This window comes from Pongo abelii, chromosome Y, assembly GCF_028885655.2.
Source record: "Pongo abelii isolate AG06213 chromosome Y, NHGRI_mPonAbe1-v2.0_pri, whole genome shotgun sequence".
In the NCBI taxonomy this organism is placed as follows: domain Eukaryota; kingdom Metazoa; phylum Chordata; class Mammalia; order Primates; family Hominidae; genus Pongo; species Pongo abelii.
This window is the reverse complement of record NC_072009.2, coordinates 55160226-55180285: the sequence shown is the minus strand read 5'-3', so window position 1 is coordinate 55180285 and position 20060 is coordinate 55160226. Positions and strand designations below refer to the sequence as shown.

The window sequence follows — 20060 nt, the reverse complement described above, 5'->3', positions numbered from 1 at the left end:
GCAGATAAATCTTAACATTCTTTCAGTCTCAATTATTTGTTACTTTAAACTATATATTAAACACAGAACCAGGTTCTAAATAAACATCTAAGGAGGAACAGTTTCAATGTAAGATAAAACTAGAGAGTCTAATAATACAACTTATACAGAAAGTTTCAGTGTGATTTACCAAAATTCAGAATTTCTGTAATAGTGGAAAACTTTTAGCTTAATATTCAAAACCAGCAACTTCCCACAAAACTGGACAGCTGAGAGGATCAAACAGATTTAAATACTGTCAAACTTCTTCTGAAGCGATGCACTCTTTTATCCTGGAAAAGACAGAAATAGTCCTTTTATTTCACCGAAAATTTCTGATGACTACTATGGGTCTGAAAGTTGTCAAAACTTAAACCGTTTGTTTTGAGTTTAAACATTACAAATAATGAGAAAAAAAAGATGATTCTTTTCAGGAAGCATATTTGAACACTGGGATGATAAATGTACCAAGATGGCTAGTTTTATTAAACAGTTAAAAAAGAAATCAATAATTAAAGAAAACAAATTCCAGTAAACTCAGAAATAACAGGACTTAAACTCAGTATCATTTTATGTACTTCTTAGTTAATAATTTTGCAGTGATGTCCCAAAGACAGCTGGTAGAAAATGTAATTGTAAAAAATACTTTTTTTCACTAATTGAACTGCATTTAATAGCAACTACAGCTTCCAAACAGCTCTCCAATCTGAAAGTTAATGTTTTTAGATTAAAATATGTAAGTTTTGGCATTTAAAGACGTATCATTAACCTGTGTAGACGTGCCATTCTTTAGAAAGGAAGATAAAACTTTAAAATACATGCAAAACTTTATTTTCACTCTATGTTGCCTACAGACATGCAAAGAGAAGTGAGAGGCCTTACAAGGAGGAATGGGAATGAGTAAACGAGTAACAACATTTCCTTTTCTACAAAGCTGTGCCCTTTTTTTAAGACTTCAGTTTCATTTTCAGCCTTCATTTTTAAGGCTTCAGTTTCATTTCAAGCCATAAAAGTGGCTTCTGGAAGTTACCTCATCTGTCAAAAGAGTGATAATCTATTTAGGTTAAAATCTAGAAAACTGGACACCAACATGTATCTTCAGAGGTCATGTAGGAAGCAAGATTGTGAAAGGGCTGGATAATTAAGACAATGAAGAGTGAAATCAGCTATGGAAATTGTAAATACATTCAAAAATATCTCAGGCATTCTAATTCAATATAACAACATGCAGTCAATCAAAATAGGTCTAGATGTTAGACAACTGCAGGATGCCAACTTCTGATTCCTCTCCCAAATAAGTAGAAAACTCTGCAAGTTTCAAAGGGAGTCTTTTGTCTAACACCAGGTGAGAACTCAAGTTTAAAAAAATATTTTCTGGGCCAGACATGGTGGCACACGCCTGTAATCCCAGCACTTCGGGAGGCTGAGGCAGGAGGATCACTTGAGCCCAGGAGTTCAAGACGAGCCAGGACAATATAGTAAGATTCTCTCTTAAAAAAAAAATCTTTTGGCTGGGCACGGTGGCTCACGCCTGTAGTCCCAGCACTTTGGGAGGCCGAGGCAGGCATGTCACAAGGTCAGAAGATCGAGACCATCCTGGCTAACAGGATGGAACCCCATCTTTACTAAAAACACAAAAAATTAGTTGGGCGTGGTGGCGGGTACCTGTAGTCCCAGCTACTCGGGAGGCTGAGGCAGGAGAACGGCATGAACCCGGAAGGCAGCAGAGCTTGCTGTGAGCCAAGATCGCACCGCTGCACTCCAGCCTGGGTGACAGAGTGGGACTCTATCTCAAAAACAAAAACAAACAAACAAAAAAAACTTTTTAACTAGCTAAGTGTGGTGGTGCATGTCTGTAGTCCTAACTATTCGGGACGCTGAGGCAGAAGGATCCCTTGAGTGCAGGAGTTTGAGGTTGTAGTAAGCTGTGATTGCGACACTGCACTCCAGCCTGGATGACCAAATGAGGTCACCTCAAAAAAAAAAAAAAAAAAAAAACCACAATCTTTTTAACCAGCTAAGTGTGGTGGTGCAAGTCTGCAGTCCTAACTATTTGGGACGCTGAGGCAGAAGGATCCCTTGAGTGCAGGAGTTTGAGGTTGTAGTAAGCTGTGATTGCGACACTGCACTCCAGCCTGGATGACCAAATGAGGTCAACTCAAAACAAAACAAAAAAAAAACACACGAAAGACTGTCTTCTGCTTTGAACATCATTTAAGTACTACTGCAGACACCAATGTAATCAGAACTTTGGGCAAGGTAAGCTGATGTACCATTCCAGTTCTTTCTTTTCTAAATTATACTATCTATGTAGAATGAAGCAACAAGAGAACAAATGTCAAATTTAAATATGTTTACTCCCTGTTGCAAAGATGTTAAGAACTTAATTCTGCTATGTGGCTCTACTCTTCTACATTATACAGATGATCCATAATACAACCTTTTAAAAAGTCTTAAGCTTCATCCCATATCCATTCACAGATGAAAAAAAGCTGGTTGTGTTTTAAGACACAAAGCGATGGTTAAACATTTTCTGTCTAATGTAAAGTGTGTAGCCAGTTTTGACAAATCTGGCAGTTCCACAAAAGGTTGAATATGACTTAGCAATTCCATTCCCAAGTATATACGCAAGAGAAGTAAGCACGTATGTCCACACAATAACTTGTACGTGAATATTCACAGCATTATTTATAACAGCTAAAAAATGGAAATAATCCAAATGTCTTTAACAGATGAATGCATAAACAGAATAAATATCTACAAATGAAAAGAAATGATGAAGTTCTGATACGTGCTAGAATACTGATGAACCTTACAAACATTATGCTGAGTGAAAACATCCAGTCACAAAATGCCACATCATTATGTGTGATTCCATATACAAGAAATGTCCGCCACAGGAAAATCCTTAGAGGAAAAAAGTAAATTAGTGGTTGCCTGGGGATACACAAGTTCTGGGAAAATAGCAGGAGACTGCTAAGGTAGGGGGGTGATTTTTGGGGTGATTTAAATATTCTAAAATTGATTGTGGACATGGTTGCAAAACCTTGAATATACGAAAAAACAGTGAAGTGCACACTTTAAATACATAAATTGTATTACTGCTATTATTTCAATAAAATTGTTACTTAAAAAACACCTTCCCTTTATTAACCATAGTATTTTTCTCCCACTGGGCTGACCAGGTTAGTTCTTTTTCATATTTATAGACTTAAAACCACAAGAACCCAGAAACCTTTAGTCCTGTACCTTCTCATTCTAGACTTGTAAAAACTAGAACCTTAATAAAAGATTTATCTATCTAACATGGATAGAAAGTGGGAGCAGAAATCAGATCTTTCTGGAATTCAACTAGCCACATTCTCTTCCACTTCACCAACTCTGAATCAACCTTTCTTTCTTTCTACTGAACTTTTTACTGCTTCATTTTACCCCTTTTCTCCCTTCACACTGTTCAGGTGTATCATCTGAATAAACCATTTCTTTTCTTCTCTTTAGTCCAATATGCATGTATTAAGTTCTACTTTTCTTTTCCTTTTTTTTATTTTTATTTTTTTTGAGAGAAAGGTCTCTCACTCTGTTGCCCAGGCTGGACTACAATGGCACGATCACGGCTCGGTGCAGCCTCAACTTTCCAGGCTCAAGCAATCCTCCTGCCTCAGACTCCTCTGGAGTAGTTGGGACTACAGGCATGTACTATCACAACTGGATGATTTTTGTATTTTTTTGTAGAGATGGTGTTTTGCCATGTTACCCAGGGTGGTCTCAAACTCCTGAGCTCAAGCAATCCACCCACCTCAGCCCCCAAGTGTTGGGATTACAGGCGTGAGCCACTGTACCCGGCCAAGATCTGCTTTCTGTATCTAAAATTTTCTTTTACTATTTGGTCATGGTAGTCAACTAACTCTCTTCTCTAGTAAACCCTTTCAATTACAGATTTCTGCCGCAGGGTTCTTCCCTAAATTCGACTACATATATATATCAAGGTTTGGCAGCAGAAAATATACTGCCAAGTAAAACCCACACTGGTTTACTGGGTTACAGTCAAATGCCAACAGTTCAATTAAATGCTCTAGGCCGAGCGCGGTGGCTCACGCCTGTAATCCCAGCACTTTGGGAGGCTGAGGCGGGCAGATCACGAGGTCAGGAGATAGAGAACATCCTGGCTAACACGGTGAAACCCCGTCTCTACTAAAAATAGAAAAAAATTAGCTGGGCGTGGTGGTGGGCGCCTGTAGCCCCAGCTACTTGGAAGGCTGAGGCAGGAGAATGGCATTAAGTAAACCCAGGAGGTTGAGCTTGCAGCTTGCAGTGAGCCTAGATGGTGCCACCGCACTCCAGCCTGGGCGACAGAACGAGACTCCGTCTCAAAAAAAAAAAAAAAAAAAAAAAATTCCTCTAAGAAATCTCAAAATACATGTACCACAAGGAAAACAGCTAACTTGAGAGGGAACAAGTGGGCTTTTTAATATGCATACCATTCCTTTCATACCTTGAAGTAGTCATCTTGAGTAACAACAGAATTTATCAGTCTGCTCTCTGGATTAAACAGACAAGATACCACCATCTGTATGCTTCAGTCCACAGATTTCTGAAACACATAAGTTTTCAGTAATGTAAAGACAACTCGTTCTTTCACTCGCTCTTAATAAGGGTGTGTGTTTCTTTTATGTTGATGGTTTACTGAACATATTAGTTTATTTCTAAAGAAACGCAAAAAATGCTAAAAGAGGCTGGCAACAGTGGCTCACATCTGTAATGCCAGCATTTTGGGAGTCCGAGGCGGACAGATCACCTGAGATCAGGAGTTCAAGACCATCCTGGCCAACACGGCGAAACCCCTTCTCCACTAAAAAATACAAAAATTAGCTGGGTGGCGGGCGCCTGTAATTCCACCTATTCAGGAGGCTGAGGCAGGGAGAATTACTGGAACCTAGGAGACGGAAGTTGCAGTGAGCCGAGATCACACCACTGCACTCCCAGACTGGGTGACACCGGAATTTGTAATTCCTACCACATATCCTCAGTATGTAAGTTTTCTGACAAATCAAAGAATTATTTTAGAACCTTAGCGATACAATACTCGTTTAAAAAGCTCAGTTTGTTAAATCCCTAAGTGAACTCCAATGTTTCAAGAAAAAAAAAAAAAAAAAAAACTCAGGACAAAACCTGCCAATTATACTGTAAGAGTATGTTTTAATATTTATTCACTATTTAAAATCCAATATCAAATCAAGGAATTTACACTCCAATGGGATTTCTTGGGTATTATACCTATTACCAGCACATCAACTACTTCCACACTCCCACCTATTTAACAGAACACATGTGATGCAAGAGTGACAGTATTGTTATTACAGAAATTTGCAGTAATGATAAAAAACAGAAACAACGCTGTCTATTTCAGTATTTGAATAATTACTCCTGACTTCACCACTGTTGGAAACTTCTGCCACATATAATGTTATGGATAGAATGCTTATTTAAATAATATTTTTCACTGCTTAAGATCAAAACTGTGGTAAAAGAAAAGGGACATATAATTCATACGAATTCTTCTTTTGAGTAGAATTCTAGAGGAAACCCTCCCATAGCATTCTTCCAAATCATATTAATACAGTATTTATTAAAGAATGGCTTTTTAAAATTAGTGGAACTGAAATACAGGAAACGACTGCTGAATCAGAAACTTTATGTATATACTGAATATTTGGGGTATCTGAAATTTCAGCAACCTTTACATTAACTTCTGGGTATTGGTCCATTATTTAAGCTCCATGATTTATGGCTAACATCTTAAAATTTGGGCAAAAATGTTTGCTTCTCAAAAAAAGTTATTAAAACTAGAAAAAAACACAAAATACATATTTTTAAAAAATTCAAAGTTAGACGTTTGCCTTCTGTGGGCCATTTCCAGAGGGTGGGGTAGCTTCATGAATTGAGCATTCATTTGGCACAACATCACTTCCTGTATCAACTTCTCCACAGTGACAGTTAAGAGCTGAACAAAGCCTATATTTAAAATAATGAAAGTGTAATTAAACAGATATACAGATACGTTTAAAAGCTACTTATTTATTCCTCAAAAAGGTGAGCTGGTATCAAAAGTTTCAACGTAGGTTGTGTTGAAATTCAATTGTGTTACTTCAGAAACCTTGTTTTAAACGAAAAGTCGAAATACATTAAGGCAGCCTTTGGTTTTAAAATCTCTTCCAGGCATCAACATAATCAGAGGTAGAAGGATTCTAAGAAACAAAGGTAGTACGGGAGTGTTTGAGAATTTTAACACTTATTATATCCTTCAAATATGCAGTCGTGATTTAAGACAGCAGCTCTGGTGTATTAGAGGTAATACTCTAATTCCTCTTTAAGAGGAATTAATAGCAAAACATTTTATTCCGATTCCTCTTTAAGAGAAATTAATAGCAAAACATTTCGGTTTCTCTTCAACAAATTTTTTATGGCTAGTAAAGCCAGAGGCATATTCTAGGCAGATACATGCTAATTCTAAAGCCAAGTTAATACTACCATTCCTGGATTATATGGTCTATCAACAAGTAACTGAACACTTATCATTATGTGGACCAGCTACTGTTTCAGCACACAAAAACCTGAGAGACAAAAAGGCACTGTTGCTCCCATGGGAGTTTACAATTGGGTTGAAGTAACAAAACATAAAACATTAATATAAAGAACCATTTAAAAATATCTATAGGCATATATGGCATAGAAAAAAAAGTCAAGAAAGATGAGGAAGTGTATGTTTCATTAATTTCACTTTACTCCATAACCCCTTTTGCTCCCCAACAGGCCACTATGGTGGCATCTTAAAAAAAAAAAGGAAGGAAACCAAAACTATTAAAATATTCCTACACATTTTCAAAAACTCATGAGATACACAATATTGAAGCACTTATCATGCTGGCTCCTTTGTTACTAAAATGAAAGAAACAGAGTAGAAAAAAGAAGTACTTTATGTTTCTAACCCCTGACGTTCTTGTTACTTTTGTATGTAAAACCTCGCCATTTTCCCAATTTTCTGGAGTTGGCATTGTGGAAATCTCAAGGATACGAGTTCTTTCAATTTATTACTTATCACCATAGATATGATTATGGGTCACAGATATAGTCACATCTATGAAAAGAGGCCCAGAGAACTACTATCATGAAGCAGCAAGCTAAAATAGAAATATAATTGAAATTCTGTGTTCTAAGAATGGGATGATAATTTTATTTCACTCTATCTCCCTAAACAATTGATGAAAGTCAGTCTGGATGTTTCAGCTATTTGACAGTGAAGATGAAAAACTACATGCTGAAATACAGAAGGGGACAACGAATCTCAGAAAACTGTTTTACAGAGAATCTCAGAAAACTGTTTTACAGAAAAGTTATTGCTAACTATATTCCTGTCAAAATGTTAATACACTACTTCTAAATAATACAGAGGGCTTCATTCTAGACTAATTGCAAGTGTTTTCCTAAATTTTAGGTACACTTCACTAGTTTAAAATGACACACTATTCAGGAAATTTGTACAAACAACTTAAAAGGGCTCAACAGTATCTGAAAATAAATCATTTTACTCCCTCTTCAATTACCTGATAATTATATACAGGCAACTGATACCCAGTGGTGACCTGACCTGGTGAACCTGGGTAAGATATGTCTGAAAGTAAGTTTACAGAAAGAATGAATACGGTAAAACATCTTTTTAAATTAGAAAGAAATATTATTCCCAAAATTAAAAAAAAAATGAAAAACTTTAAAATATTTTACTTTTCTAAATACAACAAAGCGGAATTCTAAATGAATGAATGACTTTAGAAAGAAAGAAATATTCTCTATCAAGTGCTAAGCCCCTTTGGGTGGGGCAGAGGAACACACAAATGACAAAAGTAGTGACTATTTCACCAGGCAAAGTTTACCTAACTTACACTGTGTACTTACGCCCACCCAGAAGTTATTTCTTACACTGCTGATAAGGCTCCATTAAGACAGATTTCAATGTAAGTTAAGTTAATACATTTGCTATTTCTTTGTCAATATACTTCCAGATAGTTTTGTGTTTGACAATACTACACGGTAATATGTAGTTCTCCTACAGATGTTATGTTTTTTTCTGTACTTCATTTCGAAAAACTAAGGGCAGTATACAATCCAAAACTGGAGAAGGACAGTACAATGTCTTATATGTTTCAATAAATACTTATTGTTTGAAAACATATAGGAAGCGGCATACATGAATACACCCAGATTCAGTAACGGCTCACTGTAAATGTTAGAAACAAGTAGGGCTTTTTCTCTAGCCATTGTTCAGAGAAGAAAAAAGAAGAAGAGGTATAATCCTACACATTTCAAGTACATGCAGAATGTCAATAAATGAGAGACACTGAAGAACTATTTCACTACTATTTTGTTATTTTATTTTCCATCAAAGAAAATGTCTTTTCAACTAACACATAAATAGAATGGACTAAGAACAAAATAAAGGTAATTTATCACCAATAAGTGATACAGTACGTCAAATCCTACTTTAAATATCAAACTAATCAGGATCAGAGAAATTATATGCCAGAAATTCACAGGATTTATAGGTATAGTAAATGACATCAGAAATCTATACATTCCAGAACCAGAATATATCCAGAAGTCAGCAGTTTATATGAGGTGGCATCTGGAAATCATTGCAAGTAAAGAAGAGCTAGATTAATCGCTATCCTTAAAGAATAAACTAGGCAGAAACATCAGAACAGCTGCTTTCAAATATTTTCGGAACTAGGTATAAGGGGGGAAAGAAGCTCAGGTGTTTTAGAGGTAATACTCTTTTTTATTCCTATTCTTATTTAAGAGTAATTAACAGCAAAACATTTCTGTTTCTCTTCAACAAGTTTTTTGTGGCTGGTAAAGCCAGAGGCAGACCCTAGGCAGATACATGCTAATTCTAAAGTAACATTAATACTATCTTTCTTAGATTACACAGTCTATCAACAAGTAACTGAACACTTATTATGTGGACCAGCCACTGCTTAAGCACACAAAAACCTGAGAGAGAAAAAGGCACTGTTGTGCCCATGGGAGATTGCAACTGGGTTAAAAAGAAAGTAACAAAATGTAACACATTAATATAAAGAACCATTTAAAAATATTTATAGGCATATATGATATGAAAAGTAATCCAGAAAGAACAGGAAGTGCATGGTAGGCTAATTCACTTTACCAGAGGTACAACCTACCTTCTTTGCTCCCCAACAGGCCACTGCAGTGGCATCTTAAAAAAAAAAAAAAAAGAAAAACAGGAAACCAAAATTACTCAAATATTCCTAAACATTTTCAAAAACACATGATATATATAATATTGAAGTACTCATACTGGCTCCTTTGTTATTATAATAAAAGAAACGGAATGGAAAAAAGAAGTGCTTTATGGTTCTAATCCCTGACATTCTTGTTACTTCCACATATAAATATAAAACCTCACCTTTTCCCCAATTTTTTGGATTTGGCATTGTGGAAATCTCAAAGATGTTACTACTTTCAATTTATTATGACAGATATAATAATTGGTCATAGATAAGAGTCCTATCTACTATGAAAAGAGAACCAGACAACAACTGTGGTGAAGCAGCCTGCTAAAATGAAACTATAATTTGAATTACGTGCTCTAAGAATTGGGTAATAATTTTATTCACTCTATATCCCTAAAAAATTCATGAAAGTCATTCTGGATGTTTCATTCAGCTATTTGACAGCAAAGATGAAAACTATACCCTGAAATATAGAAGGGCCAAATCTCAGAAAACTCTTCTACAGAAAAGTTATTGCCAAGTATATTCCTGTCAAAATATTATTCCATTACTTCTAAGTAATACAGAAGTCTTCATTCTAGACTTACTCTAAGTGTTTTCTTAAATTTTACCTATACTTCACTAGTTTAAAATGACAAACTATTCAGGAAATTTGTATCAACAACTTTAAGGCCTCGATAATATCTGAAAGCAAACATTTTACTCCTTACATTACCTGATAATTATATACAGGCAACTGATATCCAGTGGTGACCTGAACTGGTGAATTTGGATAAGCAGGAAATGCCTGAAAATAAAGGTTACAGAAAAAAATGAATACGGTATACCGTTTTTTAAAATTAGAAAGAAATACAATTCCCAATATAACAAAAATACGAAAAACTTTGAAACAGTAATTGTTTTTCTACGTACAGCAATGCAGATTTCTAAATGACTGACTTTATGAAGAAATAAAAATTCTCTTGTCAAGTGCTACCCTTTGGGTGGGGAGGGGGAAGAGACAAATGACAAAAGAAGTGACTATTTCACCAGCCAAAGTTTACCTTATATATATCGGGTACTTATGCCCACTCAGAAGTTATTTCTTACACTGGTGATAAGGCTCCATTAAGACAGATTGCAATGTAAGTTAAATTAACACATTTGCTATCTCCCTGTAAAAATATTTCTAGACTGTTTTGTATTAGACAATAATATAGGGTAACATGTAGTTCTATAGAAGTTATGGCTTTTTCTGTACTTCGTTCTGAAAAACTAAGTGCAGTCTATAATCCAATAGTGGAGAAGAGAAAGCATGTCTTGTATGTTTCAATAAATTCTTATTGTTTGAAAACATACAGGCAGCAGCATACATGAATACACCCAGATTCAGTAATGGCTCACAGTAAATGACACAAACAAGTAGGGTTTTTTTTCTAGCCACTGTTCAGAGAAGGAAAAAGAAGAGGTATACCATACATGTTTCAAGCACGTGGAAAATGTCAACAAATTAGAGACACTGCACAACTGGTTCACTATTATTTTGTTACTTTATTTTCCATCAAAGAATATGTCTTTTAAACTAACACATAAATAAAATAGACTAAGAAGAATACAAACGTTATTTATCAACAGTAAGTGATAGAGTATGTCAAATCCTACTTTAAATATCAATGTAAGCAGGATCACAGAAATTAGATGCCAGAAGCTCACGCGATTTATATATATATATATATATATCAAACCACATCGGAAATCTACCCATTCCAGAACCAGAATATATCCAGAAGTCAGCAATTTACATGAGGAGGCATCTGGAAATCATTTCAAATAAAGAGTAGCTAGATGAACTGCTAAACTTACAGAAGAATAAAGTGGGCAGACACGTAAGGAGAGCTGCTTTCATGCACTTTAGGAACTGGTTATAAGGGGAAAAGCAGCTCAGGTGGTTTAGAGGTAATACTCTTGTTTATTCCTATTCTTATTTAAGAGTAATTAACAGCAAAGCATTTCTGTTTCTCTTCTACAAATGTTCTATTGCTGGTAAAGCCAGAGGCAGATTCTACGCAGATACATACTAATTCTAAAGCCACGTGAATACTACCTTTCTTTGATTATATAGTCTATCATTATGTGGACCTGCCATTGCTTAAGCACATAAAAACCTGAGAGCAAAAAAGGCACTGTTGCTCTCATTGGAGTTTATAATCGGGTTAACAAGAAAGTAAATAAATAAATAAATAAAACATTAATATAAAGAATCATTTAAACATATTTATAGGCATATATGACATGGAAAAAAATCAAGAATGAACAGGAAGTGTACGTTTGGCTAATTCACTTAACGTCAAGTACAACATAATCCCTTTGCTCTCCAACAGGCCACTATGGTGGCACCTTTAAAAAAAAAAAAAAAAAAAAAGAAAAAACGGACACCAAAACTATTAAAATATTCCTACACATTTTCAAAAACACATGAGAAACACAATATTGAAGTACTTATCCTGCTGTCTCCTTTGTCATTATAATAAAAGTAACAGAATGGAAAACTTAAGTACTTTATGTTTTTAGTCCATGACATTCTTGTTACTTTTATATATGAAACTTCACCTTTCTCCAGATTTTCTGGAGTTGGCAATGTGGAAACCTCAAAGATAGTAGCTCTTTCAGTTTATCACCATAGATATAATTATGGGTCATAGACACAGTCGTATCTATGAAGAGAGATCCAGAGAATTACTACCGTGAAACAGCCAGCTAAAATGAAAATATAATTGGAATTCTGTGCTCTAAAAAGTGGATCATAATTTTACTTCACTCTATCTCCCTAACAAAATTCAGCAAAGTCAAGTTTGGATGTTTCATTCAGTTATTTGACAGCAAAGATGAAAACTACAATCCAGAAATGAAGAAGGGGACACCAAATCTCAGAAATCTGTTCTACAGAAAAGTTATTGCCAAGTATATTCCTGTCAAAATATTACTTCATTACTTCTAAATAAGACAGAGGTCTTCATTCTACACTAACTCTAAGTGTTGCCTTAAATTTTAGGTACACTTCACTAGTTTAAAATGACAACCTATTCAGGAAATTTGTATAAACAAGTTAAAGGCCTCTATAATATCAGAAAGCAAATCATTTTACTTCCTCTTACATTACCTGATAATTATATACAGGCAACTGATATCTAGTGATGACCTGAACTGGTGCATTTGGATAAGTACGATATGCCTGAAAATAAATTATACAGAAAGAATGAATAAATAAGGTAAAACGTATTTTTTAATTAGAAAGAAATATTCACAGTAGAACAAAAATATGAAAAACATTGAAATACTAATTATTTTTCTATATACAACAATGCAGAATTGTAAATGACTGATTTATGAAGAACGTATTATTCTCGGTCAAGTCCTACGGTTGGGCGTGGAGGGGGAACAGACAAATGACAAAAGAATTGGCTATTTCACCAGGCAAACTTAACCTTACTTATATTATGTACTTATGCCCACCCAGAAGTTATTTCTTACACTGGTGATAAGGCTACATTAAGACAGAGTTCAATGTAAGTTAAATTAATACATTTGCTATTTCCCTGTAAAAATGCTTCCGGACTGATTTGTGTTTGACAATATTATAAGGTAATATGTAGTTCTACAGAATTTATGGCGTTTTCTGTACTTTACGTTGAAAAACTAAGTGCAGTATACAATCCAATAGTGGAAAAGAGACAGTATAAAGTCTCATATGTTTCAATAAATACTCATTGTTTGAACACATATAGGTACGCAGCAGGCATGAATACACCCAGATTCGGTAATGGCTCACAGTAAATGTTAGAAGAAGGGCTTTTATTCTAGCCATTGTTCAGAGAAGGAAAAAGAAGATGAGGTATACCGTACGTGTTTCAAGCACAGGGAAAACGTCAACAAATGAGAAACACTGAATAACTATTTCACTACTATTCTGTTACTTTATTTTCCATCAAAGCAAATGTCTTTTCAACTAAGATATAAATAAAATGAACTAAGAAGGAAATAAACGTTATTTATCACCAATAAGTGACAGAATATGTCAAATCTACTTTAAATAGCAAAGTAACAAGGGTCAGAGACACTACATGCTAGAAACTGATGGGACTTACAGATATCTAAAACTATCAGAAATCTACCTATTCCAGAATCAGAATATATCCAGAAGTCAGCAATTTATATGCAGAGGCATCTGGAAATCATTTCAAATAAAGAATAGCTGGATTAATTGCTAAACTTAGAGAAGAATAAAGTAGGCAGACACATGAGAAGAACTGCTTTCAAATATTTTAGTTACATGGGGGAAAGCAGCTCAGGTGTTATAGAGGTAATGCTCTTTTTAATCCTATTCTTATTTAAGAGTAATTAACAGAAAAACATTTCTGTTTCTCTTTATCAAATTTTTTATGCTTGGTAAATCCAGACGCAGATTCTAATCAGATACATGCTCTTCTAAAGCCAAATTAATACTACCGTTCTTAGGTAAAGCCACATTAGGACTACCTTTCTTACATTAAATAATCTACCAACAAGTAACTGAACACTTGTCATTACGTGGATAAGCCATTGCTTAAGCATACAAAACCTGAGAGAGAAAAAGGCACTGTTGCTGCCATGAGAGGTTAAAAAGAAAGTAACAAAACGTAACACATTAATATAAAGGATGATTTAAAATATTTATAGGCATATATGACACACAAAAAATCAAGAAAGAAGAGGAAGTATATGTTTCACTAATTCGCTTTACCACAGGAACAACATAACTCCTTTGCGCCCCAACAGGCCAGTGTAGTGGAATCTTTTTTTAAAAAAAAAAAAAGTAACCAAAATTATGTAAATACTCCTACACATTTTCAAAAACCCGTGAGTTACATAATATTGAAGTATTTATCATGATGGCTCCTTTGTTATAATGAAAGAAACAGAATAGAAAAAAAGAAGTACTTTAGGTTTCTAATCCCTGAAGTTCTTGTTGTTACTTCTACATGGAAAACCTCAATCTTCCCAATTTTCTGGAAATAGAATTGTAGCATCCTCAAAGATATTAATTCTTTGAATTTGTTACCACACATATGATTACGGGTCATAGATAAGAGTTGTATCGTTGAAAACAGACCCAGAGAACTACTACCATGAAGAAGTAAGCTAAAATAAAAATACAATTGGAATTCTGTGCTCTAAGAATTGGGTAAAGCTTTTATTTCACTTTATATCTCTGCAAGATTCATGAAAGTCAGCCTGGATGTTTCAGCTCTTTGACAGCAAAGATAACAAAATACATGCTGAAACAAAGACGGAAACACAAATCTCAGAAATTGTTCTACAGAAAAGTTATTGCTGAGTACACTCCTGTCAAAATCTTATTTCATCACTTCTAAGTAACACAGAGGTCCTCATTACACGAATTCTAAGTGATTTCTTAAATTTTAGGTACATTTCACTACTTTAAAATGACAAACTATTCAAGCAATTTGTATAAACAAGTTGAAGGCCTCAATAGTAGCTGAAGGTAAAACATTTTACTCCCTCTTCAATTACCTGATAATTATATACAGGCAACTGATATCCAGGGATGACGGAATTTATAGATATAAATTGACCTGGTGAATCTGGATAAGTAGAATAAGCCTGAAAATAAAGTTGACAGAAAGAATGGATTAATACAGTAAAACATTTTTTTTAAATAGAAAGAAATATCATACTCAATATAACAAAAATATGAAAAGCTTTGAAACAGTAATTGTTTTTCTACGTACAGCAATGCAGATTTCTAAATGACTGAATTTATGAAGAAATAAAAATTCTCTGTCAACTGCTACCCTTTGGGTGGAGAGGGGGAAGAGACAAATGACAAAAGAAGTGACTATTTCACCAGCCAAAGTTTACCTTATATATACCGGGTACTTATGCCCACCCAGAAGTTATTTCTTACACTGGTGATAAGGCTCCATTAGGATAGATTTCAACGTAAATTAAATTCATACACTTGCTGTTTCTTTGGCAAAATACTTCTAGATTGTTTGGTATTTGACAACATTGTAGGGTAATACTGTAGTTCTTCGACAGATGTTACGGCTTTCTCGGTACTTCATTTCCACAAATTAAGGGCAGTATATAGCCATAACTGGAAAAGAGACAGTATAACGTCTTCTACGTTTCGGTAAATTCTTACTGATTAAAAACATACAGGTAGCAGCATTCATGAATATACCCAGATTCAGTAATGGCTCACCGTAAATGCTAGAAACACGTAGGGCTTTTCTTCTAGTCATTGCTCAGAGAAGGAAAAAAGAAGAGGAGGTGTACCCTACACGTATCAAGTACATGGAAAATGTCAACATATGAGAGACACTGAAGAACTATTTCACTACTATTTTGTTACTTTATTTTCCATCAAAGAAAAGGTGTTTTAAACACACACTGAAATAAGAGGAACGAAGAACAAAATAAATGTTCTTTATCACCAGTAAGTGACAGAGGATGTCAAATCTCACTTTAAATATCAAAGCAACCAGCATCAGAGAAATGACATGCCAGAAACTCACGGGATTTATAGATAGAGTAAAAGAGATCAGAAATCTACCCATCCCAGAACCAGAATATATCCAGAAGTCAGCAATTTATATGACGAGGCATCTGGAAAGCACTGCAAGTAAAGAATAGCTAGGTTAACCGCTAACCTTAGAGAACAATAAACTAGGCAGACACATAAGGAGAGCTGCTTCCAAATACTTTAGGAACTAGTTACATAGGGTGAAAAAGGAAGAGACAGGAAGAGATTTGTTCATGTGTCTAAAGAGGTCATTTCTGAGAGAAAGCCTCAAAAAGTATATAAGAAGATTTTTAGCTCAAATAACCAACACTAAGAGTAAGAAATTTCTAACAAAAGTAACAAATTTCCCATTACTCACACTGTTCAAACAGGGATTCCATTGCCACTTACTATGGAAAGTGTAGATACAATTCCACAGACGCAAGGATGACTACAATAAACAAGAGAACAGGAACATAAGCACTTCTTACCTGAACGTACTGAGTTATAGGATTCAGCGTGATTAGGGGCCGCAGGCAAGTTTCAGTGTTTGGATACCTCCAGATGTTCTGAAACTGTGGTGGAGGAGGAGGATTTAATACCAAAGGACGTGGCTGCACAAGACAAGCGCCTTTTTGAAAAGCAAGAAGAAAAAAGCCTATTTTTAGTTATTTGAAAAGCTACCCGGGTCAAAAAAGAACAATTTCTTTTCCTACTCACAGAACTTTTGTTTCCTGATTGCAGGGCCAAGCTTCAGCTTTTTACCCTGGAGATGTATCTGTTCCTGAAAAGAGAACAGTAACAAAACTAGAATCCATTTTCAAGTCTTAGCTTCCAAGACTTGAGTAAACACCTAAAGCTTTCTAAGGTTCCTATCATCATAGACGATCAGTGACAACTACGCACCAAATTAAATTTTGTAATCATGAAGCTACCTTATTTACCCTTGCCACTCTAATCAATGTCAAGAGGCATCAAGTGAAAGTTGATCAAAAACTTTTCATCACCCTGTCTCCAACCTTTCCAGTCTGTAGTTCATGAACCTAGGTGTCCACTCAGAAATAAACAGGATCTATCAAGTTATGGGAGGTTACTCTGACTTTGCATTTTGAACAGGAAGTCTAACGTCCTCCAAATTTTACACAGGTCTGAGTATCTCACTAACATTAAACGTTGTAGCAGTAAGATAAGTAAGAGATTTTTCTATTACTTACCTCTACTATCTTCTGGACATCCACATCATCAACAAATGAAACAAATCCATAGCTATAAAGGCAGATAAATGAAGCATAAAATCACCATCATACAGTACATGGTTCAGAACTTCTACTGTTCTATATACAGAAGTGATCATGACCAAAGATGAATAATATACCATGATAAGTATTTGCTAACATGCACATGACAGATCCTCTACAAACACTACTTTTTCTTAAGCAGAACTACGTCAAAATGTGCTAGAATTAGGGCACTGTGAAAACTTCATTGATTAACAAAGAATTCACATCTGTGAACCTGAATTTAACTTACTATCTAAGACAAGGTGGTTAAAATTTAAGATGCGGTGCAGTGTACGAAGAAAACAATTATTTGAGAAAACTGATTAACTCATCTGTATGAAATAAAAATTGCAGACATTTCAAAACAAACATTAGAAAAATGACTAAATAAAAGAACTGGTAATAACCTTTTATCCCCTACGTGAAAGAAATTAACACCGCAAACAATTTCATTTATACAAGGGTCAGAATATCAGTTTTGAAGTCTTGTCTCATACCTATAGAACAGGGGACTAGAGTTCAGATATTTTTGATAAAATTACTCACCCTTTGGACACACCACTTCGATTCGTGATTATCTTCACTTCCTTCACAGAACTGTATCTACCAAAGCAGCTTCTGATCTCAGTTTCATCCGTCTATGGAACAGAATTGAACGTCAGAGTAAAAATTCAGCATTCAAAAATTTCAACTTTACTACAATTTTACTACCATGAGGGGGAAATTTTTTCCCCATTTATCCCCAAATGACCAGTAGCTCTTTGTCAAAGATATTTTTAGTACCTATGGGTCAAACCTGAAAGCAATTCTAAACCTCCATGAAGTACAAAAACACATTAAGTTTGTAACAGGGCCCAAATCCCATTGTTCATGATGTACTTTAAGGTAAAAATGAGGTATGAATACAATACCCTATCATCAATTCCACCAACAAAAACAGTGTTTGGCATGATTTTGCCTTCTGGTAAAACCCAGCCTTGGCTAGCCGCAGCTGATGAAGACTGGGTGCTGGCCTCTCTGCAGATGGTTGAGTTGGGAGTCTCAGGATTTGCAGCAGACTGTAATTTGGGAAGTAGACATCATAATTACGTATGCAGGGAAAACCCATACACAATGTGAATATCATTTTGTATTTTAAGTATATTTTATATAAATTACTTTCACTGTAAATTAGTCACCAGTGCAGCTCAGTTCAGGCTCAGGATTTTAAACTAATCAGAGGACATCAGCATGGAATTTTAACCAAAGGATATAGTACTTTCTTAAACCTACTGCCGCTCATCACCGAGTCTTGTATAATGCTGTGGAAGAATACTCATTTAGTATTTGTGAAAATACTCTGTGAAGTAGTTAAAAAAGACACCCAAAACTAGAAAGTTTCGATTTGTAAAAATTAAAGTTATTAAAATCATCCTGAGTTGAAAGTTTAGGGGAGGAGCCAAGATGGCCGAATAGGAAGAGCTCCGGTCTACAGCTCCCAGTGTGAGCGACGCAGAAGACGGGTGATTTCTGCATTTTCATCTAAGGTACTGGGTTCATCTCACTAGGGAGTGCCAGACAGTGGGCGCAGGTCAGTGGGTGCGCACGCCGTGCGCGAGCTGAAGAAGGGCGAGGCATTGCCTCACTCCGGAAGCGCAAGGGGTCAGGGAGTTCCCTTTCCTAGTCAAAGAAAGGGGTGACAGACGGCACCGGGAAAATTGGGTCGCTCCCACCCGAATACTGCGCTTTTCCGGCGGGCTTAAAAAACCGCGCACCAGGAGATTACATCCTGCTCCTGGCTCAGAGGGTCCTACGCCCACAGAGTCTCGCTGATTGCTAGCACGGCAGTCTGAGATCAAACTGCAAAGCGGCAGCGAGGCTGGGGGAGGGGCGCCCACCATTGCCCAGGCTTGCTTAGGGAAACAAAGCAGCTGGGAAGCTCGAACTGGGTGGAGCCCACCACAGCTCAAGGAGGCCTGCCTGCCTCTGTAGACTCCACCTCTGCGGGGCAGGGCACAGACAGACAAAAAGACAGCAGTAACCTCTGCAGACCTAAATGTCCCTGTCTGACAGCTTTGAAGAGAGCAGTGGTTCCTCCCAGCATGCAGCTGGAGATCTGAGAACGGGCACACTGCCTCCTCAAGTGGGTCCCTGACCCCTGGCCCCTGATCAGCCTAACTGGGAGGCACCCCACAGCAGGGGCAGACTGACACCTCACACGGCTGGGTACTCCAACAGACCTGCAGCTGAGGGTCCTGTCTGTTAGAAGGAAAACTAACAAACAGAAAGGACATCCACACCAAAAACCCATCTGTACATCACCATCATCAAAGACCAAAAGTAGATAAAACCATAAAGATGGGGAAAAAACAGAGCAGAAAAACTGGAAACTCTTAAAAAGCAGAGCGCCTCTCCTCCTCCTCCTCCAAAGGAACGCAGTTGCTCACCAGCAACGGAACAAAGCTGGATGGAGAATGACTTTGACGAGCTGAGAGAAGGCGGCTTCAGACGATCAAATTACTCTGAGCTACGGGAGGATATTCAAACCAAAGGCAAAGAAGTTGGAAACTTTGAAAAAAATTTAGAAGAATGTATAACTAGAATAACCAATACAGAGAAGTGCTTAAAGGAGATGATGGAGCTGAAAACCAAGGCTCGAGAACTACGTGAAGAATGCAGAAGCCTCAGGAGCCAATGCGATCAAATGGAAGAAAGGGTATCAGCGATGGAAGATGAAATGAATGAAATGAAGCGAGAAGGGAAGTTTAGAGAAAAAAGAATAAAAAGAAACGAGCAAAGCCTCCAAGAAATATGGGACTATGTGAAAAGACCAAATCTACGTCTGATTGGTGTACCTGAAAGTGACGGGGAGAATGCAACCAAGTTGGAAAACACTCTGCAGGATATTATCCAGGAGAACTTCCCTAATCT

The 20060-nt window shown here is 36.2% G+C and overlaps 1 pseudogene; it reads right to left on the bottom strand.

Annotated features, from left to right (window-relative positions):
* Window positions 1–257: 257 nt before the first annotated feature.
* The window catches only part of LOC129053368 (deleted in azoospermia-like), a 41184-nt pseudogene continuing 21381 nt past the window's right edge, over window positions 258–20060 (bottom strand).